Raw genomic sequence first — 18,708 nt, forward strand, 5'->3', positions numbered from 1 at the left:
GTTGCTCGGCCCTGATCAAGGTTCTCCTTACTGACCCTCCTTTCCTGATGACATTAGCATTCTGTTGTAGGCAAAGGGCAGAGAAATCTGCAGGCCTCTGTAATTGGCTGGTGTGTGGAAAGGGTAGTTGTAAGCTTTCTAATGTTGTTTTCACGCAGGGCCTGAGTCTAAGCCTTTGGCACTTTTTCTCACCACAGTTCAGCACTGTCTTTATCTCTTTTTTTCAACCTGAAAGCAACCACCTATAAGGGACGAGGGCTCTCCTGCTTCCATTCTATAGGGGCATGTGTTGGTGATGGTGAAAACCTAGCCGGTAGGTGCTTAGCATTCTTTGGGAAAAGGAAGCCCTTGAGCTGAAGTCAACACTATGGTCTTATGAAGGTGGACTAGGCAGGTTTCCTAGGTCTCAGCATCTTGGCCTTTCTGAGATGGCCAAAGAGAACTCTCATGTTCACGTTCAACCAAGAATACCCCACAACACAACCTTCTGAGGTCCAAGCGTCTCTTGGTGGTCATAGTTCTTGGAGACAAATCCTTTTCATTCTTGTATGGAGCCATTATCTTTGATACTTTTGGTATGACAAAGTATTTGGGGCAATGATGTGTGAGCCATGGGTACACAATGACTACAGGGCCAGGACTTTATATTCTGCCTAGGACCTACTACTGTGGTGTTTCCCTCTACACTCTAGATCCCCTTCCCATCATGTCTGTTGTTCTGCGTCCTTAAGTCTCACACATGACTATCTGATTCCATCAAGTATATTCGATACCATCCATTTTCCAGCAAAAAGGCTCAGACCCTAATCTCTTTTCTTCTGTGTCCTCTGCTTCTTGGTATGCTCATCCTTGTAAAAGAAAGCATGGGTATAAGGCAGTACTCGGGAACTTCGGTCAGTAAAACGCACATAGATATGCTGACGATGGTGAGATCTATGTCTTTCCCCCACAGTGTGCAGGACTCAGAATCCTGCCACATCCCAGTGGGAGAACGATGAAAGATTAGAACTAGATCCATATGCCAAGGATTGAGTATCATATATGATGCCATTGACTTATTGACAATTATTTCTACTGTCTTCTAATTGGATTCTATTTGTTTCTCTTTCTGGGTCAAACACTTCTGTAACACTCATGAGACCTTGTTAATATAGAGTGTCATTCTGGAGAGTTCCACTCTGAAGCACCACGTTGATAATTGAGTTCTATCTCATTCCCAACTCCAGGGTGGAGTGACACATTCCTAGAACCTTTAATCATTGTCTCCCTAGGCACCAGCATGTTGCTCTGAGAATCTAATTCAAGTTTGTGGATCCTAAACACTGAATACAGTGTTCAATGTGTCTGCCTTTTGTCTCTGAGACAGAACCCATTCTGGTCCGGAATCTTCCCAGTTGACCACACCTCTCCCCTGCATCAACAGGGAGTGTTTGCCAGAGCCTGCTCCTCAGATGCCGGAAGCGAACTATTCCGTGGTCAGAGGAGTTGAACCAGACCATTGCCAAGCAGCTCTGGGATGGAAAACCTCCAGCAAACATAAAATAGTGGTCCTGTCTGCACCTTTGAAACTGACACATAAGCTTCCTAAAGCAGAAGCTTCTCAGTGGGCACTACATTAGCTGATTAAGGAAGAGCATTTGAAGCAGGAATAGAAGTTGGTCAGTGCAGATTAACAGGCAAGAATATTAATGATGGATATGTAATATCCAATGCTGTGGCAAACAGGGCTATCGTTGGGGATCCTCTGATTTGCAGATAACTGTAATGGTGAAGGACTGTCAAGACCCTTTGTTTGACTCATGCAAGGGAAATAAACCATATTTAAAATGTTTGAGATGTAAAGAGATTCTACAGAAAATGAATCCTCTCACAATGAAAAGAATGTTGCCCAAATACAAAAACTCACTTAAAACTGAACAGATAATTTTGTATTCAGTTTTATTGGGGAGAAGTTTATATACAGTCAAAAATCCACTGAAAGAGTGCTATTCAATTTATCCGCAGGGCACAATGAACTGTGCCTTCTCGTTAACACAGACCCATGAAGTCACTGCTCAGATTAAGATGTAGAACGCTTTCATTGTCCCAGAACATTTCCTTCTGTCCTTTTGAAGTTCCCTCCTCCTCTCTCTAGCCTCAGGCACTGGCTGATCTGCTTTCTGTCACCATTGACTTGATTTGCATTTTCCGGAATTTTAACTAGATAGCCTCCTGCAGAGTTTTTTGGGTCTGGCTTCTCTCATCGCGGGAATGCCATAATGGTCTGGATGGCTAGTCTTCATTGCCAGTGTGACTGGATTTGGAATCACCTAGAACACGCACTTGCAGAAGAGTCAGTAAGGTGTTTCCAGAGCAGTGTAACTAAAAATACCCACCCTGGATATGGGGAGCGGCCTTCCATGAGCTCGCAGAATCATGGGGCTCAGGCTGAATAAAAGGGGAGAAGAGGAAAAAGCCCAAAGAACTCGTGTTCACCTCTCTCTGCTTCCTGATTCCCAGCAGGATGTAGCTAGCCACCATGCAAGTCTTTTGCCAGAGCAGTGAGCTACTCCCACACTCTAACAGCACAGAGCGTACCTCCTAAATCAGGAGCCAATATAAGCCTTTTCTCTCTTACGTTTCTTTTTCTTTTTTGGTCAGGTACTTGGTCACAACAATGAAATACTTTAGAAAATACAATGGTTTGAAGGTTCACCTGTGCGATGAAGGTAGCAGCCATCCCTGCTCTCCCGCAGCCTTTTCTCCATGTTTGCGAAGTAACTGTCTGTCATAGGAACACACCAATACTTGTTTATCCAGACCTGCTGGTGAGCGTTTGGTTTGCTTATAGATTTATCCTAAATTACGTGGCTGCTAGCACTGGTGTATGACTCTGGGGGACTCTTATCTTCATGTCTTTAGGCCAGTGTCTCATACGTTCTCTTGGACGGTGACTGCCACATAGCGTCCCAGGGTTGTTTCAGCATTTAAGTTCAACAGCGTTTGAGTTCTGGTGGCTCCATATCTCTACCAACGTTTAGCATTCCCATCCCTTCCTTTTTTTCTTTTTTCTTTTCTCTCTCTCTCTCTCTCTCTCTCTCTCTCTCTCTCTCGTATCTTAATTTACTGAACAAAATGGTGGGGTTCATGGTAACATCTTACATAACATTTGGCATTGTAACTGTACATCATTTTAAGGTATAAATTCATGTAGAATGATTGTTGTAAATGTATATTGATCACATAGATTATAAATTACCTTGGAAAATTGTTAGCTTTTGGTGGGTTTTGAATCTGTCATCTCCCTTTTCGTCTTTATGCTAAATTAAATCAAATACTAGGAGGGGAAGCCATATTCCCTAAGTTCCCTCAGGACCTTATAACTCATGGTAATAGTGGTTGCCAATGGCATGATCTTTAGGATTCTAATCAGAAAATAATATTGGAGCTACAACTAGGGAGGGATAAAGAGGGAAAATATTAAAAATTATGTATGGGTTGGGGAACTAGATACAATGTTATTTCACAATGGTGCTAGTGATGTAACCACACCACCATCTTCGAACCATAGCCACACCTACAGATTTCCAAGGCTGGATGCAGAGTGTATTTGAAGCTAAACTCTAGGAGGCTTTGCTCCAGGTCTTCCGCCTTCTCCATCACTCTGGCCATGTTAACAGAGGTCTTACAGGAGGCCAAGAGCTGTGAGAAGTACCAGCAGATGTGAATAATTTTCTGTTTTGCCTCTAGGCCCTGTGGCTGCTCGTTATTGTCTCTACTAGTCAATAACAATCAAATAGATCAGAGGAGAAGGAAGGAATGAGTGGAGTGGATGCTGACAGTCCATCTGGCCACAGCAAGTGCTTTGGTAAAACCCTGAGTTCAGTGTAGATGGGTGTTGAAAAATCTGTGGGCTACAATGGAAGATACATATGCAAGCAAGGAGTGGGGAAGAGAGAGAAAGAAAGAGACAAAGAGAGTCAGAGACACACAGATAGACATACAGACAGACACAGACAGAGAGGCAGACAGGGAGACAGAATCAGAGACACACACACACACACACACACACACACACACACACAGAGAGAGAGAGAGAGAGAGAGAGAGAGAGATTTAAGACTAAGACCAAGGAAAAACACTTTCTAAAACCGCAAAAACAATATAAAGAAAACCTCTCCTTTTCAAATAGTCTCTTACTTTTGTAGTTAAAAACAGAATATAGGTGCTCTGCTCCTCCCTGTTCCAGAGACAGCCACATCTTCTCGTGCAGTGCCAGCCTCGTCTCATAGACAAGATGGTGAAGGTCGGTGTGAACGGATTTGGCCGTACTGGGCGCCTGGTTACCAGAGCTGCCTTCTCTTCTGACAAAGTGGACATTGTTGCCATCAACGACCCCTTCATTGACCTCAACTACATGGTCTACATGTTCTAGTATGACTCTACCCACGGCAAGTTCAAGGGTACAGTGAAGGCTGAGAATGGGAAGCTGGTCATCAGCGGGAAGGCCATCACCATCTTCCAGGAGCGAGATCCCGCTAACATCAAATGGGGCGACGCTGGTGCTGAGTATGTCATGGAGTCTACTGGTGTCTTCACCACCATGGAGAAGGCTGGGGCTCACCTGAAGGGTGGGGCCAAAAGGGTCATCATCTCTGCCCCTTCCGCTGATGCGCCCATGTTTGTGATGGGTGTGAACCACGAGAAATATGACAACTCCCTCAAGATTGTCAGCAATGCATCCTGCACCACCAACTGCTTAGCCCCCCTGGCCAAGGTCATCCATGACAACTTTGGCATCGTGGAAGGGCTCATGACCATAGTCCATGCCATCACTGCCACTCAGAAGACTGTGGATGGCCCCTCTGGAAAACTGTGGCGTGATGGCCGTGGGGCAGCCCAGAACACCATCCCTGCATCCACTGGTGCTGCCAAGGCTGTGGGCAAGGTCATCCCAGAGCTGAACAGGAAGCTCACTGGCATGGCCTTCTGTGTTCCTACCCCCAATGTATCCATTATGGATCTGACATGCCGCCTGGAGAAACCTGCCAAGTATGATGACATCAAGAAGGTGGTGAAGCAGGCTTCCGAGGGCCCACTAAAGGGCATCCTGGGCTACACTGAGGACCAGGTTGTCTCCTGCGACTTCAACAGCAGCTCCCACTCTTCCACCTTTGATGCTGGGGCTGGCATTGCTCTCAATGACAACTTTGTAAAGCTCATTTCCTGGTATGACAATGAATATGGCTACAGCAACAGGGTGGTGGACCTCATGGCCTACATGGCCTCCAAGGAGTAAGAAACCCTGGACCACCCAGCCTAGCAACGATACTGAGAGCAAGAGAGAGGCCCTCAGTTGCTGAGGAGTCCCCATCCCAACTCAGCCCCCAACACTGAGCATCTCCCTCACAATTCCATCCCAGACCCCATAATAACAGGAGGGGCCTAGGGAGCCCTCCCTTCTCTCTTGAATACCATCAATAAAGTTCGCTGCACCCTCAAAAAAAAAGCAGAATACATTAACTATTATAGTTTGTATCATAAATGTCCCCTAAGGCCCATGAATGTGGTAAAGTCTTGATTCCTAGCTTGATATCCTTGTAAGATAGTGGACTCTTTGAGGTAGAACCACCGGGGTGAACATACTACAGTTATTCTACTCTGTGGACACAGGATCAACAGCTCTCTAAACTCCTCTCTACCCAAAAGTTAGTGCAGTTCCCAGACCTCATCAGAACAGATTCTTTGTGCAGTGGTTAACATAGAAACTCACAACTGGTCAACATGCAGAGAATAACTGAGTGTCCAATATCTTCTGACTGCAATAGAACCACGCTACTCATGAACTCACATCTGGAGTTGCCTCTACAAGACTTGCACAGGATCAAGCCAGTCAGCACTCCATCGTACAGGTGGGGAAGGTTCATGAACCCTGTGCTGTTTAATGTCAGCTTGACACACACTACAGTCATGTGAGAGGAGTGAACCTCACTTGAGGAAGTGGCTCATAAGACCCAGCTTGTAGGCAAGCCTGTAGGGCATTTTCTTTTTTCAAGAATTGCTATTGGAGGGCCCAGGCTGTTGTGGGTGGTACCATGCTGGGCTGGTGATTCTGGGTTCTGTAAGAAACAAGGCTGAGCAAGCCAATAAGCAGCATTCTTTCTTGGTCTCTGCATCATCTCCTGCCTCCATGTTCCTGCCCTGATCGAGTTTCTGCCTTGGCTTCCCTCAATGGACTGATTTAGGATAGTAAGCAAATTAAACCGTTTCCTCCTGAAGTTGCTTTTGGTCATAGTGTTTCATCATAGCAATAAGAACCTTAACTAAGACAGAAATGGGTACCAGGATCATGGATTATTGCTGTGACAGACCTGACCTTGTGTTTTGAGGAGGAACGTGGAAAGACTGTGGAACTTTGGGGTCAAGAAGACTTTGAAGTTTCCCAACCTTGGTGACCTGTTATAAGAGCTTAGCAGATTAGAGGATAAAGCTAAAAACAGTGGAGACAAGGAGTGTCCTGGCTTGTAAAAAGTCAGGGGGAAGCAAAGACTCCATCAAGAACATTTGATGTTTTGAGTTAAGAATCTCTGGTTCTGGTTAGCTGGGGTGGGAGAATCAGTTGCTCTTAACAAGAGACCAGTACCACTGAAGTAAAACTGTTGCTTTGCTGGAACAATTGACGGCCAGCTGGAGCTGAGAAATTGGTGGTCACTAAGAGGAGACCAGTATCACTGGGGTGAAATCTTCTGAAAGGGGTTTCCTTGGAGTCAGAACACAGAACCTAGGGTCCAGAAATGGCTGAACCTTGTGCAAGCAGCTGAACTTGGTAGTGTAAGTTACCCAAGTGGTACTGGCTTTGAGGGGGTGAAGGGGTCACGGGAAGACCCCAACATTTTGGAGATGCTAATATCATGGGAGGATTGGAGCTGGCCCGAGCCTAGGAGACAATCTGCGTATATTGCTGGGGGCATAAGTGACCCAGGCTGTTGGAGGTCATAGATTGTAAGTGAGCATCAGACATTGAACAGTGAGTTATTTTACACTGTTGGAATTCGGTTTTACTTTGATTTGATTGTAACTATGCCCTGGTTCTTTTCTCTTGGAATAAGAAAGTATTTCACTTATTTTGATTTTATAGGGGTCAATAGTTAAGAAACATTGACCTTTCAAGTGTTTGAATTTTTAAAGACAGTGGGGACTTTTAAAAGTTGGAATGATCTATGTTGTGATCTCGATATTAGTATGTGATCTTGGTGATGAGCAAGAAAGGAAAGGCTGTGGCGTAACAGGGTTACACCTCAAGTTGACAAGGGATCACTTGTGCTGACTAGTTTTATGTTAACTTGACACAGATCATTGTCATCCGAGGGAATCACAATTGAGATAAAAGCCTGCATAAGATCCAACTATAAACAAGCCTAGAGCAGTGGTTCTAAACCTGTGGGTCCTGACCCCTTTGGGGGTCAAATGGTCGTTCATGTGAATGACCCTTTCACTTCAGATGACCCTTTCACAGGGGTCACCTAGGACCATCAGAAAAAGACAGTATTTATAATATAGTTCATAACAGTAGCAGAATTACAGTTTTCAAGTAGCAATAAAATTAATATTATGGTTGGAGTTCACCAAAACATGAGGAAATATATTAAAGGGCCCAGCATTATGAGGGTTGGGAATCACTGCTATAGGGAATTTTCTTAATCAGTGATTGATGTAATGGGGCATTGTGGGTGCTATCCTCCTGGGCTGGTGAACCTGGGTTCTATAATGAACAAGGTTGGGCAAGTCAGTGAGCATTGTTCCTCCATATTGTCTGCGTCAGCTCCTACCTTCAGGTTCCTGCTCTGTTTGAGTTTCTGCCTTGTTTCCCTCAATAAACCATGATTCAGGATATTTAAGCCAATTAAACCCTATGCTCCCCTCGGTACTTTTGGTTATCATCACAGCAGTACTAACAGATCTCCATTCATAAATGAGAATCTATAGACAATTGCTGACTTCTGGAAGAGAATCAGTTTGATTTAAATGTGGGGCCTCTGTTGGGCAGACCATGCTCCAGCGCATGGCCTCACCCTCAGGACTGTAATGGCAGCAGAAGTTAGACTCCATGGGTTGTTAAAAGGACTAAACATTGGGGAGTTGGTGGAGAGGTGAGGGGGATCTGGGAAAAGTAAGAGGTGAGTATAATTTAAATATGTTGTGTTAAATCCTCGAAGTTAATAAATAAGGTTATATTAAAAGAGAGGTTGGGCCTGGGAGAAAATATTCTGGTTGTCATGGTATCCTCTTCAAGGAGCTAGAGGCCATCTCTTTCTCCATTCCTTCCTGTCTTGGCCATAAGGTAACTGCTTTTGTTCTGCCCCATACTTTTTTTAATTGGGTGTTTTACTTATTTACATTTCAAATGTTACCCCCTTTCCCGATTTCCCCTCTGGAAATCCCCATCCCTTCCTCCCTCCCCCTGCTTCTATGAGGGTGCTTCTCCACCCACCTGCCCACTCCAGCCTCCCCACCCTGGCATTTCCCTACATTAGATGTGAGGGCATTTAGCCTTCCCAGGACCAAGGGTCTCTCCTCCCATTGATGGCTGACAAGGCCATCCTCTGTTACATATGCAGCTGGAGCCATGGGTCCCTCCATGTGTACTCTTTCGTTGGTGTTTTAGTCCCTGGGAGCTCTGGGAGGTCTGATTGGTTGATATTGTTGTTCTTATGGGTTGCAAACTCCTTCAGCTCCTTCAGTCCTTTCTCTACCTCCTCCATTGAGGACCCCATTCTCTGTCCAATGGTTGACTGCAAGCATCCGCCCCTGTATTTGTCAGGCTCTGGCAGAGCCTCTCAGGGGACAGCCATATCAGGCTCCTGTCAGCAAGCACGTCTTAGCATCTGCAATAGTGTCTGGGTTTGGTGTCTGCATATGGGATGGATCCCCAGGTGCTTCTGTGCTATGCCTCCTGTCAGGGTCTAAAAGAATGGATCAATTTATTATGGGCTAGAACACATGAAACTGTGAGCCCAAGTAATTCTCTAATTTCTATCAGTTGAGGCTAATGCCTCTACATGCTATTGTCTGGCAGTTTGCGGTGAGTTCCAGCACCATAGGAGTACTTTGTGATGCCTGGAGCCTTGGCACCCGACCTCTGAGCATTCTTAGCTAAAGCGCAGCTTGTGTGGGAAGGAGGCTGGAGAAGAGGGGGTTAGTCTGAGGGCAGAAGCCTGGCTGTACTGTTTCCTGACTTCAGTTGCCCTGGAACTTAGTTAGTTACCTCCTTGCCTGTAACATACACTTAACAAACAGGCAAACAAGGAGAGCACTGTGATGAGAGTTGGGGCCATTACATAATTATTCTTTCTGTTCTCAATTCTTTCATATGCTTAAACATTCAGTAACTTCCAGAAATGAACATTCCTTGTCATGCCTTCAATGACATAATAGGGAAAGAGGATGGAAAAGCCCTTCCCAATGTCCCTACTTTTCTGATTTTTGGTAGCCTCTGTGTTTGCAGTCAGGCAACCAGAAGGAGAAAGATGATGGCTCACAGAAGGTTAACTATTTCCACTCAACCATGAAAGCTTAGCCCACTTCCATTCAGCTTCCAGCCTATCCGGCCTCCCAGAACGGCGCCAAACTGAGCCTTCCTTCTTGAAGATGCTCCACATTTTTTTTTCTCTAGCAATCCCTGTAGTAAGTTTTGTTACCAAGATTCCCGAGGTTTCCATGCCTACCCGTCCTGTTTTCTCAACTAGTGGTTCTCAGGCTGGCAAGAGGGAGCTGATTTAAGTGCAGAAACCTTTCAACTTCCAAAAAGATTAGCTAGCCATGAGCACCCCCACGCATCCTCGGCCGAGTTCTCCGCTAAGGTCAGGTTCATGCGCTCTTTATAAATGTGCTGAGTTTCCTGCAGTTCTCCATCTGAAATGTAACATCCATCAAAACCTTGCCTGTGGCTGTAACTTCCTGGCTCTCCCTTCTTCCCATCCTGCTCTGGGCTCTGGCTGCTCTTCGGGTGAGTGTAATTTCCACTCCTCAGAGCTTTACCTATTATTCCAAACGCACAATCTTCACAGTCTCTTGACGATGATGCTTCCCCCTGACGCTCAAGACTAAAAATAGCAAGGCACAGAGCCTGGCATGTTCTCTGAGGAGATAAAGTTGAATAACATAACTGGATTATTCTTGGTTATCTTGCAGATATCCATGTGACCAGACGTCTGCAAACGGTGGTGAGGTCATTTCTAGTCTCCTCTTAATCTGTTCGCAGATGGCTTCTGAGAGGGTCCTATTTACTTTTGTTTTTAAACCCCTCAAGACAAAGGCAGCCAACAGTGTTGGAAGTTTACCCATCTAACTGCCATTTTGACTTTCACAAGTCACTTCGGGTCCCCCCACCCGTCGCTCCATCTCAGGCTTTTCTCTGGGGGCGCAGGGAGGGGGGAAGGAGTGGAGCTGTACTCTTTCAAAGTGGTTGCTAAGAAAGACTCTTCTCTGTTTATAGGCTCCTAACAAATCCTGGCAGCTGAGGGACAAATATGGTGCTGTGCTTGCAGGGAAGGGGTGGAAGGAGGCCAGCAATTAGCAGCCTGGAGCACAAAGGCCCACAATGAGGCCTTTGAGAATGTTGGCTGGCATCATGGGTCCACAGATTGCTTGCTAGAATTCAAAAAGGTGTTTGCCTCATGCCCTCAATGACAAATTTATTTCCACAAGTCAGCCATGCTTGTACAACTTGACTATAAAGGAGCAGAACCTCCCCCCAGCCCCCTTTGCATCTTAAGGAAACTGGCTGCATAGGAGTCAAAACTGCATCTTGATTTGTGTGCAGTTTTCAGACAAGAGTCTCTGATCTTTGGGGTAGAGGCTGTGATGTCTTGGCTTGATGCAGGCAACCCAGGGTAGGTGCAGTCACATTCGCCATCCTTATCTTTTTGTTTAGAAGAGTTATTCTATTTTGTATTTGAAACAGTGTTTCATTTATGTACTCTTGGCTGGCCTAGGATTCACTATGTAATCCAAGCTGACCATGAACCTATAAAGATCTGTCTGCTTTTGCCTCTGAAGTGCTGAGATTAAAGGCTGGTGCTACTGTGGCTGCTGTATTCCTTTGTTTGCTGTGGAACAGGTTGGTAATGATGGTATTGCAAGGAAAAGAGGGCGACGGCGTCTTTCTGTTCCACCCCAGTGTATGAGTAGATGGTGTGGCCTGAATGTGTTCGCTTGAGTGCACCTTAGAACTCAGTTTCCTGTGGAAGATTAGCACTTGGTAAGGATCAGTGCCACCACCATAGGAGTACATTAGTTATCCCCAGGGACATGCTTCAGATAAAGGGACAACTTCACAGCCCATGTCCTCTGTTCCCTCTTCTCTTTCCTCCTTTCCTCTCTCCTACCTTCTCTCAAGGGACAACACAGAGGGAATAGCCTCACAAGATATTGCCCTTGATCTTGGCTTCCCAGTCTCTAGAGCCATGGAAGACAAACCTCTGTTCTTTAGAAGTCATTCTTACCTTTAAGAGTCTGTTATAGCTTCACACAATGGACCGGGACAGTGAGCATTTGGGTTCTTCATTTCATTACATTATAAATCATTGCCTGGGGGAGACTCAGGGGTCCCAGAAAGAGGCTCAGAGGGGTGGGATGAGTGTCTAGTCTTCAGTAGGCACAGTGGTGCAAAACTAGAATATTCTGATGATGCCTCGCTGAAGTGTCTGAGGAACAGGGGCTATCAACTGGGTGGCAACACTGTTTAGATGAATATCAACTCATTCGTTATTCATGAAGCCCTAGCACGTGGGTACTGTTCATATCTTGAGTTACAACAAATAACAAGGCAGAGTAAACAGTGTTCTGAGTCCAGCCATTTTGATTCAGAACCATTGTTCATAAGTCACATTCCCCGTTGGTCCAATGGATATCCAACCAGGATCCAGAACTTTCTTTCCCCTGTTAGTTTGTTTTTGTTGGGCAAGGTCTTGTGTAGCCCAGGATGGCCCCAAATTCAGAACAGAATGTCTCACCTCTTTACTGCTGTCTGCCTCCTTGCCTTGAAGTAGTTCTCTCACTGAACAGGAAGCTGGCCATTAGGTTAGGCTGGCCACTGAGCTCCTGGATTCTGTCTTCACCTCACATGCCTCTACCTTCTGAGTCCTGGGGAAACAGACGTGCACCAACGCACTTGGTCCCTTGTTAATCACTTTTTATCAACAGGACTTCCATCTCCTGAGAGACTTCTGTCCTGTAAAGATTCTTAGTAGAAGAGATTGGTTTGAATCACATCTCTTTTCACTTTTCCCTGCAAGCCTTCTTAATAAATGTTTTGTGTGTAGAACCCTTGAATAACTTTGACGGAGGAACATGAAAGTGTGATGGGAAAGAACACTAAAAATTTTAGTAATTACAAAAACATTTAGTTATAATTTAGAGAGAGAGAGAGAGAGAGAGAGAGAGAGAGAGAGAGAGAGAGAGAGTTTGGGCATAGATTCTGTCCTCCTATGCAGGGCCTGGGGACTAAATTTACATTATCAGTTTGGGTACCAAACACCTTTACCCACTGAATCTTGTCAGCCCAATAATTTCTTTCAACATAGCCTACAACATAAAATATGAGCCTCCAAATTGAGTTCTTTGTGCCAAATCAAGTTTCCCTGAGCAAGCTGGAAGTCCATAGATTGGCTATTGATTCTAGGTGTGAAGTAAGTTGGAAATTATAAGTAAGCAGTGGCCATCAGAACCAACCTGCCATGCATACGCTCCTACAAGACTGATGAGACCCATTTATGTCACTAGAAGTTGAAGAATCAGGGTAGTTGTCATTGCCTTCAAAGTGAAGCCTACACTCATGGTGACAAGCCCTGACCTGCCTTTTCAGTGCCGAGAGGTGACTTCACGTGTGTGGTTCTCTGTAATTCCTTTGCTTTTCTTCCCTTAGAAACTCCTGTCATATATCCCTTTCTTATACTTGCTCCTCCCCCCTCCCATACTATTCATGAAGCAACTGGGAAAGAAGAATTCTGGGAGCAACATAAATAGCCACAAACAGGAAACTAAAGCTGAGGTGATGACAGAACTCAGTTTTCATTTTTACATATGTTTGCCATATGATGATTTTAATAAAATTTGAGAATCATTATTTTAAAATAGCAAACTTTCAATGATATAAAATACCTAGAGGGCCAGCAACATGGCTCAGTGGGGAAAGCGCTTCCCAGGCAAGCCTTACAACCTGAGTTTCTTCCCTAAAACTTACGTAAAAGTGAAAGCGAAAGACTTCCCCCTGATTTCCACACATGCTGTGGTATGTGTACAACTCTACTCTATACACACAGCAATAATAGTAAATAAAACATTTGAAAAGTTAGGAGCAGTAGGGTGGGCAGATGGCTCAGTTGGTATCGTACTTCCTAAGTAAGCGTAGGGACACAAGTTCAATTCCCAGAACATTGCTGAGCATATCATTATGTGGTGAGGATCTGAGGGAAGTCTTGGGCATTGAAAGAGAAGTGGGACTTAGAGCATGTGGGACATGAACACTTACAGAGTACTGTTCTGGTGGGCTCTGTGTGTCAACTTGTCGCCAGTTATCGTCATCACACAGGAGTGAGCCTCAGGTGAGGAAATGCCTCCATGAGATCCAGCTGTAAGGCATTTTCTCAATTAGCGATCAATGGGAGAGGGCCCACCCCACTGTGGGTGGTGCCATCCCTGGGCTGGTGGCCATGGATTCTGTAAGGAACCAGAACGAACAAAGTACGGGGAGCAGCATCCTTCGTTGCCTCCACTCATCTCCTGTCTTTAGGTTCCATCCCTGCTTGAATTAAAACAGGGTGGAGATAGTTCATAGAGGAGATAATATTTGAGCATTTTGAAGGATTTATTTACTCATTAAGACATTGTTGAATGCATTCTGAATGCCAGACATCAAAACAGATGCAGTGGTAAAAACCAAAGCAAACCAATCATAAGAAACAACCAATGAAATGAGCAAACCTCAAGACATGTCCAAGACTCTCTTTCAGAGCATACAGACTCAGAGACATGGCAGGACATGACGTGGCAGGGCTGACATGGAGAGGCATGGACTTGACTAGAGCACATAGCCACCATTTTGGTGGTGCAGGCAGTATAGGGCTCAGACATGAGACATCATCACTGGCCAAGAGTCCAGTCAGGACCAGTTGTACCTGAGGAGCACTGATCCAGGGAGCAGAGTTGTCAACCCACCTCTCGGCAGAGGCTAGAAGAGATGACCTCTCACCCTTGTATCATGATACCACCATTTAGGTATCTCTTATGGGTAGCTGAACTTGAAGAGGAAGAAGAGAAACAGCATGCATGTGAGTGACTTAAAGCTTAGTGTTTACCAAAACTTCCAGTCCTAAACACAAAAGTCTGAGTTAACACTAACTGATAAATTTGATTGCTCAAATAAAATTAAACCAAATCGAATTAAATACTGCTGGCTCAACTCTTATAGCTGCCACGATGAATGGGAGTTCAGAGGGGGAATTCGGTGGGTCACACAGTTATGTTTACATTTGTATAAGACTCTAAAGCAGGAAATTCACAGAGACAGAAAGTTAGATGAGTGTTTATCGGGGTCTGTGGAACAGAAGTGGGAGTGGCTGCTAATGGGTCTGGAAGTTTCCTTTGGAAGTGATTAAAAAGTGTTCTGGAATTAGATAACAGCAACGATGGTGCAGATTGGCGAGACTGAATACTTTAAAGCGATCTGGTCTGCGGCTTGTATCTCAGTGGAAATGCGATAAGCTAAGATTTCCTTTATGTATCTGGATGGCGATACTAACAAAGTCTGCTGTCTCTGACAATTGCTAATCAAGTCATGCTTCCTCTGGCTGTCCCAAAGCTGCAGCATGTCAGACGAAAGCCCATGATTCCATTTATGTTATTCCTACTCAAACGATAAGCCAGCATCGGGGTTCAACTCAGCTATCATGTATAGAAAACAAGTTCTTACACAGCAAAAGAAGCAGTGTGCGTGATGTCGGTGTGAGGTTCCCTGTGCAAACCCAGTTATTTTCAATCAACCCTTTACCTGTTGACTCCCCCTGTGCTTTGAATAAAATAGATACGTCTTATATTCTATTAGGATGCTTGTTAAAAACATGCCACTGCATTTCTTAATATCATTGAATATACTGAGTCATCGCACATTTTTGAATTAAAATTATTTAAGTCTGTAATTTTTAAAAATTATTGATTTATTTTAAGTGTATGAATGTTTTCCCTGCTTGTTTGTGAGACAGGTGCATGCAGTGCCCATGGAGGCCAGAACTGGGTTGGGATTCCCCTAGAACTGGAGTTATAGACAACTGTGAATTGCCAATGTGGGTGCTGGGATTTGAACTTGGGTCCTCTGGAAGAGCAGCCAGTGCTCTTTAACCACTGAGCCACTTCTCCAGTCCCAGGTCTTTAAGTCCTTGTGTGTGGAAATGAATTGCTATCATTCTGTATTAAAAGCAAGATAGGACAAGTTTGTTTCTTTCCCATCATGTCTGCATTTGGCCACACAATCATCATTTTCTTCAAACCCCAGAGCTGACCAGTGTCTAATCCTTGCTCAGCTTGGACATGAATCCCCATCTGCTACAGTGGTTTATTTTATTATCTTTTGCATCTACACCTTTCTGTCTGTTGACTCCTTGCTGGCCATCTAGCTCCTCCTATGCTCTAGAGTCACCCCATTAAAGCAGTCACCTGACTTGAATTCTGGTTTCAACATGGCTCCCTTGTTTCTGCACCTAAGATTCTTTTACTTGATAAAACTATAATTTCCAAACTTTCCCCTTTAGTCCTATTCTATCTTTATAACCCTGGAGTTTATGATTATTAAACATCTTTCATAAAGACTTTTTTCTTTTAAGCCTTTTGATCTATCACTGATCAGAACCCTGTTGGCAGCCAGTGATTCTTTCTCAAACAAGTTTGTGAAGAAAAGAAACATGGACATTTGGTGTTTTTGTTGTTTAACTTACTACTCTCCTGGGTGTTTTTTGTGGATGTGTGGGACCTTGTGTTGTTCAGGGTGGCCTCTGTATGGGGAGACTCCTATCATTTGCAAGAAAAAATACACAAGATGAGTGCATTTGTATCTTGAGTTCTCTCTATATTTTGTCCTGGTTTTTCTTAATCCACTTTGTGATTTTTTTCCCCAGAATCCTTCAGTTCTCAGTTTATAGTGTCTCTCCCTTTCCTGCTCTCTTCTGTTTTAGTTAGATACATGGTTTTGATGACTTTGTTTTTTTCTTTTTTCTTTTTAAAGTAACTCTCTAATGTATTCAAGTTTAAATGAGCCAAAAACTTGTTTTTCTTTATCATCATCAATTGTTCAGTTAAACCTAATTTTAATAGAAGCAATGGCAAGGATAGACCAAAGAAATATTTAAAGTTAATTTTGATGACTTTAGGAAAAGTGATACAAATTATCACTTTAAGCAAGGATTCTCTGTCTTTATCAAATTAACCATTGAAAACCACCACCCCCTCCTCCAATACTACAAAGTTCCTGCCTGCCTGGTGGTTTGAAATAGCGGAAGTAGCAAAGAATGCTGGCTATTTTCTGCCCTGAAAAATAGTAAAAGGAGAGGGAGAGGGAGAGGGAGAGGGAGAGGGAGAGGGAGAAAGACACAGAAAAAGACAGAAAGACAAAGAGAGACAGAGACAGAAAGGTAAAGACAGAGAAACATGGAGAGGAAGACACAAAGAGAGAGACATACAGAGAGAGACACACACACACACACAGAGGCAGACACAGACAGACACAGAGAGACACAGATAGGCAGGCAGGCAGGCAGACAGACAGACAGACAGACAGACAGACAGAAGAGATTGAGGTTGTGACTTTGGTCAAGGTACTTAAGGTAGCAATTGAGACTTCTGACACATCAAGACAGCTGAGCATGTTTGCAAGGGCTTAGCGTTCCATACTGCCCCAAGTCTTCACATGCTAAACGTACAGAATTAGAAAGTATAAGACTGACGCCTGGCAAGGTGAGGTAACAGCACAGTCCCAGGCCAGGGCTGGAGATCTGCAGACAGGCTGGTCTCTGCAGACTGTAGGGGTTAGCATGAGGAGTCAGCGGGAGGGCTAATCTTCACAGAGGGAGTGCAGACAGTTACATCCCTCTCAGTTAGGCTTTGCAGCCCAGAAGCCTCCCAGGAGATAAGGAATAAAGCCCTGGAAAGAGAAGTTGAGAACTGGAGGACCAAGAACCCAGGTTATTCCTACCACTCCCACTGGAGGACGTTAACTTGCCTCCCACCTTCTGCTGGAACCATCTTGGGAAGAGGTGTGGGAGGGGAGTGTCTCTCCTATGGGATGCTAGGCATTTTTATTTTGTAAGTGATCATTTCTTAAAACAAATACTGAAATCTTTAGACCGCACTAAAATTTTGATTATTATGTATTCATTTTATGTATTTCTATGATATATACATATTTGTATTTTATTATATATACAAGTTTGTTGTATATAATATCTATTAACTAGAAATATGAATTTAAAAGCCAGAGTAATTAAACTATGTATTTTAGGCTTTGGGGACTTGCATGCAACACATATTTTTCTTTGCCAATTTTTGTTTGATATTAAAGTAAGTGCATCTTAACTATAGAAGCTTAAAATAATAAATGTGTATTTAATTACTGAAGATATAGCCATAATGGTATCACCAAAAACCTTGTTCTGTGAAATTCTCTTTTTCAATGTGTGTGCATTTACTTACTCAGTAGTAACCTAACCTAGGAAATCACTAATATTTGACAATTCTTGACTTCAGGAGTTAGATGTTCCGTGGGCACTATAGTCTTGGTAATTGAATGCCCATACAACACGCACACCACACACATGCGTCTTCATGTTCTGTGCAAATATGCACATTGTATGCATTGTAAAAACTTAAAATTTGAACATATAACTCCCTTTCCATAAATATATAGGCCAATAGACATATAACATTTTAAAATCATTTTATTAATTGGAAAATTTTGATTTCCTGTATTTTATTTTATATATTTTATTCCTGTAAACATGACATAAAGACAAATCTGCACATTTGCTAAGTGAACACTGTTTTTTTTCCCATTATTCAGATGCTTGTAAGTTTTGAGCCTCTTTAGTCTTCATTTAGTCTTAAATGATGCTTCTTTTAGTCTTAAAAAAAGTTTCTCCATGTATTTATTGCTTGTGCTGGATCAGTCCAGCCTATACAGATATCTCAGCTTGCCACCTGGTCTCTGGTCCTCCTCCCTCCCCCTCCCCCTCCCTTCCTCTTCCCTTCTCTCCTCCCCTCCCTCCCTCTCTCCTTCTCTCCTTCCTTCCTTCCTTTGTTCCTTCCTTCCTTCCTTCCTTCCTCCTCCTCCCCCTCCCCTTCCCCCTCCTCCTCCTCCACCATCTTCTCTTCTCTTCTCTTTTCCTCTCTCTCTCTCTCTCTCTCTCTCTCTCTCTCTCTCTCTCTCTCTCTCTCTCAGGATTCACAGTATAGCCAAGCTTGCTTTGAGCTTGCCAATTCTTGATTCCACTCTGTGAGTGCTGGTCCTATAGACCTGCCACCACATCCCCTTCTGGTCACTAATTCTAATGCAGGGTTTCTATCCTTAAAGTCAGTTGTTATACATTTCTTTTAATCTGCTAGTGTTTTTTCCCCATTTTTCTAACAAAGAGTTCACAGACAGTTTAGAAATGGAGAGAGCTTGATTTAATTTTCCTCACTTAA

General features: G+C 43.9%; 1 protein-coding gene and 1 pseudogene; both read left to right on the forward strand.

The window, feature by feature from the left end:
- Erich1 (glutamate-rich 1) overlaps nt 1-18,708 on the forward strand; it is a gene marked incomplete at its 5' end in the record, with an annotated part of 52,793,804 nt that overhangs the window by 23,645,213 nt on the left and 29,129,883 nt on the right.
- On the forward strand, nt 4,671-5,467 carry Gapdh-ps100 (Glyceraldehyde-3-phosphate dehydrogenase, pseudogene 100; annotated as a pseudogene).

The sequence above is a fragment of the Rattus norvegicus genome, chromosome 16 (genome assembly GCF_021556685.1).
Source record: "Rattus norvegicus strain SHRSP/BbbUtx chromosome 16, alternate assembly SHRSP_T2T, whole genome shotgun sequence".
Taxonomy (NCBI): domain Eukaryota; kingdom Metazoa; phylum Chordata; class Mammalia; order Rodentia; family Muridae; genus Rattus; species Rattus norvegicus.